Source organism: Rhyacophila brunnea, unplaced genomic scaffold (assembly GCF_057557595.1).
Source record: "Rhyacophila brunnea isolate RB1 unplaced genomic scaffold, BYU_Rbru_1.0 scaffold_4, whole genome shotgun sequence".
In the NCBI taxonomy this organism is placed as follows: Eukaryota; Metazoa; Arthropoda; class Insecta; order Trichoptera; family Rhyacophilidae; genus Rhyacophila; species Rhyacophila brunnea.
The window spans coordinates 38,906,598-38,912,638 of NW_028233068.1; the positions used below are offsets into that span (position 1 = coordinate 38,906,598).

Consider the following 6,041-nt stretch of genomic DNA (forward strand, 5'->3'; position numbering starts at 1 on the left):
CAAAAGTAATTTAATTACAAGACATGTAATAAAGCAAAGTTGCATGTAAATGGTAGATATTGTTTGTATTAGTGCGTTTCGTTTCGATTAGCTCAAAACAGCTGACAGTATCCACTTTCACAAAACCAAAGTGCAGCTGTTCCAAAAATTAAAAATGATGATTCAGCGAAAATTGGGTTACACATTAATGATAATTTCCCATACATAAACAGTACGATTACCAAAATAGGTATACAACTCCTACCAAATGAAACCTAGAACAAAACAGGATGGGTATTTTGTGGTATGATAAATATTACATTGTTTACATGGAACCCCAGTAAGTTCAAAGAATGAAAGCTACTCTAAACTCCAGATAAAGATCGGCGTTCAAGACATCATTCCGACCTCACTTGCCGATGGAAAAATACAGAATAAGGCTGTCCCGAAATAGCACAGCATGGTTATATAAATAGGAACGCATAGCTCACTCAATAGCTCATGTCTACCGAATAGCAACGCAATAAAATCGATCTTAGCAGCACTCATGGCACATTAGAATGAATAAAATACTAATGCATAGCAAACGGCACCATGACCCACAAAACACATGTACTTATTCGCGGAATACTTGAAACAATTAAAAAGTATTTTATTTTAATGGAATATTTAGTACTCGCCTACCAAATTCTGTTATTTTATGGGGGCACTCTATCGTAACAAATTATTCAGAATTGTGTAAATTTGTACGATATTCGGCTATTTCTACAAATGGTAGTATAAATCATGTTGATATTTTTACTTTACCGAATAGGTACCTATCTCATTTGATTAAATTCGCTTCTCAGACATGAAGAATGAAATCGTGATGATTACAATTTATAATATGACGGTATCTACTACAAATATTTAAAACTTAAGAAACAGTTTTTAGTTAATAAGCTGTTAGGTAAATAATATGTAGGTACTAGGAACCTATTAATTTGGGTACTGCGGATTTATTTTTTCAATCTTATCTTTTTTGGATCGTACATACATCGTACGTAGGCATATAGAAATATTCAAACAATAATAAATTGATACACAATAATATACTGTGTGTAGATGGATATAAGTACCTATGGGCTCGCACCAGGAGGCAAATGGCGAGAACACAATATTACCATACAGTACTTAATTGTATTACCTATACATCTTCCAAAAATGGACAGAGCCCAACAGCCGATAGGCATACTGGAAATCAAGCCGAGTGACCACAGGTCAGTTGGCAGTACTAAACTTCGGTGGTTGGACGGTGTCAACAAGGATGTTAAAGCAATCCGTGCAGACACTTGAAGGTCACTCGCCCAGGATAGGGATAGATGGAGGAAGTTCTTGAAAAAGGCTAGAGCCCGCCCCGGGTGATAATTGCCTGTGGCACGGGATTTCTTTTCCTAATTCCCAAACAGAAGATAACGAATGATAATACGTGTAACATTTTGGGCTTAAATAAAAACGTATAGGTAGCATTATGAAATTATGATTAAAACAAACAGTACCTACATATTATTTTATTGTAAAGTAACTGAGAGCGTGAGATAGCCCAAGGTCCTATTTTATTAAAAAATAAGTGTAAATAATATTATCTTTAATGGGATTATTTTTTCAACGTTCCAATTTTATATCGGTAATATCACAGGACCAAGACGATATATAATTATATAGGTATGTGAACAATATCATTACTTACATAATATTAAATGTTCGGAAACAGTTTGCATACATACATGTTCATTAATTGATCACGAACCGTTGTATCTTGGTCTGACTAGGCATATATACCTACCTATTCAGAGAAACGACGAGAAATTATCATAGTAACAAGCTGAACAATGACAAACACAGCAGTCACTAAAAGCAATGTTTACCTGACACTAAAAAATATAATATTATCGTTGTAATATTGTGATTTCGGCAAACACACTGACAACAAACCACATGCGTTCAATAACATCTCATTTTACAAAATCGTCAACAGCGTAATGAATTTATTAGAGGACAAGCCTAGAACTAGCCTAATAATGGGTAAGACATCCAAAAATATAATAACTTCTATGCACAAAATCGGCAATAGCTTGCCAACCAGGATGATTAATGACGGCAGTTGTAATAATTATCAAATACAATGTGCTGCTATGAAAGTTTCTTGGTTTAAGATAAGAAATTAAATTACTTGCGTCATTTCAATAAAAACGTAATATACCTACCTACCTACTTATAGATACAGTGCAATGTACAAAATAAACCCCGGCATTGGCAGAGTATAAACATGAACCTATTATTAATTCTATGTTTAGATGATAACTACAAATACGCATCATTCACCAATGAGATAGATAAGTGGGTCACCACACAAGACAGCAAATAAGTGAAATGACAACCGAACTCGATCCAAATAAAATAATATATTCTGCAATGCACAACGGTCACACATTGGGGACAACTTGATTTTTGTCAAACTTCTTCACAAGGTGGGTGGATATTATAGTACCTATGCAATAATAGAACCGAATATATTTTTATGATATTGAATGCAGATATAAACATAAGCGAACGTCATAAAAATAATTCCAGAAAGTTTTTTGTTGTAGGTACATGCGTCAGTACGTCCGTCACACACCCGCTTGGCCATTGCATGTAATGATCGCACCATACAATAATTAAAAGCGGAAAGCCGCCAACTGATTTAATCCAAGCATATTCAGACAAACAATACAGTTATTTCACACCACAAGTAAATAAAAACAACGTTCAACATTCTTACACACGGCGTAAAAACTTTTGAATCATAATGCTGCGATCGAAAGTTGAATGATGCAGAAGCATTTCTCTGTGTACGATTGCCGTACACAAAAATTATGGAAGTTGAGACGCAATGTATTATCGGTACACGAAGGCGATGATTATAGGGAGAAATGTAACGTTTGATAATGCGTTATACAAAATAAAAGCACTTAATAACTACATTTTATTGTTTTGAAACTTACCGTAAGTACTAATGTGACAAAACAAAGAACAGAGCCTAGCCACGCGCTCTTTTCGGGTCCAAAATCACTCTCTCACAAATCACGAATGCTCACGTGAAATACACTATATAAGCACACAAATTACATCACAATTCGATAAACGAAATAGATTCAATGTGCGAGGATCATAAACACTGAATTTCCGACAGATTTTACTACTGAATTCCCGCTTTAACGAAAGACGACAACGCTCATTTACGACTAGCGGCATTCAAAATGGTGGACGTTGAAGAAATGACGCGAAAGAGAATAGAGTACGATTAATAATTTTTGTATTATCCTCCGTGGTACGAATATTGTCTATGTCTATATTTTTTATTACTTGTACTAGGTGTGATTTTAGAAATAGTAGGTACCTAGGTACTCAGTGACTATACTATAATATAGCATTATTAAATTCTAAACGGAATAATTTTATACTTGTCTTATTGTATACTTATTGAACTAGGTACTAATTAAAATGTCCCCGTCGGTCATTCTATTTTCTCATTGACTTTGTCATAGGTAGGTAGGTACATGGAATTTTATTTTAATTAAATAAAATAGTTTGTTTTCAAAACATATTTGACAATTAATAGCTAAGAACACTAAGAAAGGTAAGTGAAAAACTATGGCAGGTTGTAAATCTATAGAAAACAAAAGAATGCTTCATGATTTTAGAATAGGTAGGTAGCCTAGGTACATTGTTTTCTAATTTATTAACAATGTTTGTCTTTTAACGTACCTAGGTAAGTACCCTAGGTACGTAACGTAAACAATATTTTCAACCCTAAATGCCGGCGCTCCATTTGCACGCAAGTCAGACGATTTACAGTCTTCCAATTTTTTTTTGCGTGGAGCACCCCAGATCTGCGGACTTTTTAATCCACAGACCAGGCTCGTTGGATTTCAAACATGTTTTGCCGGCGCTCCATTGGCACGCAAGTCAGATGATTTACAGTCTTCGGACTTTTTTTTCGCGTGGAGCACCCCAGGTCTGCGGACTTTTTAATCCGTAGACCAGGCTCGTTGGATTTCAAACGTGTTTGATATTTTACTCTCTGAGTTGCCAGACTTCGTCCGTCGATCACTACGTAAATTCGATTTGTCTATATGCAATCATTCGGAACGAAAAAAATCTGTAATTGTTTTAAATATTTTTATTGATTGATTTGTTAATTTACACATTAGAAAATGAGAGATTTACCAATATTTTTTTATTTGAACTTATAAAATTCAATGACAGATTTTTTCGGTCCGAATGATTGGGTAATAATGTAAAATTGAATTAACGTAGTGATCGACGGTCGAAGTCTGGCAACTCGGAGAGTAAAATATCAAACATGTTTGGAATCCAACGAGCCTGGCCTGCGGATTAAAAAGTCCGCAGATCTGGGGTGCTCCACGCGAAAAAAAGCCCGAAGACTGTAAATCGTCTGACTTGCGTGCCAATGGAGCGCCGGCATTACTTTTCGAGTTGCCAGACTTCGTCCGTCGATCACTATGCAAATTCGATTTGGCATTGATACCTACGCGATCATTCAGACCGAAAAAAAATCTGTAATTGTTTTAAACATTTTCATTAATTAATTTGTTAATTTATAGATTAGAAAATAAGAGATTTATTAATTATTTTTTTATATGTATTTATGAAATTCATAAAAGAAAACGTAAAACTTGTGTTGTTTTCACTGCTATATATATTATTTTATGCATGTCTACATATAAGAAACACAAAATTGTAGGATTATCGGAAGACATAACGATAATCGCAACTTTTGACTTTTGACAGCTCGACTTTTTTATTCGTTCGTTGACCAGTAGCAGAGCATAGACAAGTCAGACGATTTTATTGTCCTCGGACTCTTGCTCGCCAATGGAGCGCTGGCATAAAGCAATAAAATCCGACCGGGAAGTTAGGTAGACCGATGCCGCCGGAATCGAATTACGTTTATGACATTAGTTAAGTATCTAAGTAGGTAAGTAACTAAAATTGGTGTTTTCGCCGACAGTATGTATTGAAAAAGACGTACTTATCCACAAAAATCGTCGACTTTAAATACCTACCTACTTAGCAATAATTTACATGAAACAATTAATTTATTCAGTTAGGTTAGGTTCATAATAATATAGGAATAATTTTAGTAATGTCATAAATAATACCGAATTAATAAAGTCAGACAGGCTTCATTGTATTATGTAAACGTCAATTTTTCTGTTGTTATGCCACACGCTCGCGCGGCCACTCTTGGAGGCGGAAGGTTAATTCGGATATTTTCGTACCTACGTTCTCGGTAATTTTCGGCACGATCGTGCGATTGTTCCGATTCGCTCACGACTCAAGGAACAACTCAAAAGAGACTTTTAACGATCAGGGACGATCGTATCAGAATGGTGGCAGATGCCAGACGATTGGCCTGAGAATCTGCCAATGCAATTTGAACTTATATTTAAACTTGGTAGATACCTATAAAGACCAATAAATTACTCTGACAGATTCTAAAATATTTGCCACGATCTTCCCCCGATCATGAAAATGTTACTTAGACCCCACTGTCCAACCTTTCTGAATTTTGCCTTATTTTACGGTAAGTATGTACCTAGTGCGTTTATTTTCGTATAGATAAGTAGATACTAGGTATACTATATTGTAAAATACCAACCCCTTGACTAAAACTAATGATCAAATAGATCGTCAATTATTTTAATTTATCCTTTGCTTAAAAACAATTTACTTTAGTTAAGTGCAACGAAGTACCTACTTATTTAAAACGTTATATTTATCTACATACCATTAAAATATTACATACCTATATTTTAGGATAAAATAATATTACTAGTGAGCACATAGGTAGTACAAATTCAATGCAAAGGAATAATAATATTTAATAAAAATCAAAATATTATATACCTACCTATCTATATTTCCATCAATAATAAACGAAATACATAATAATAATATTATTTATTTTTTTGTACTATTATCACTGGCCATGTAGCAATGTAATGGCCAACACC

At 34.4% G+C, this 6,041-nt stretch overlaps 1 protein-coding gene across 2 annotated transcripts in view; it reads right to left on the bottom strand.

The window, feature by feature from the left end:
- The window catches only part of CtBP (C-terminal binding protein), a 93,033-nt gene extending 89,760 nt beyond the window's left edge, over window positions 1–3,273 (bottom strand). For both annotated transcript variants that reach the window (XM_085953638.1, XM_085953637.1), the window contains exon 1: window positions 3,006–3,273. The gene's annotated coding sequence lies outside the window, so the exon portion shown is untranslated. The remainder of the gene's footprint in view (window positions 1–3,005) is intronic.
- Window positions 3,274–6,041: the final 2,768 nt, after the last annotated feature.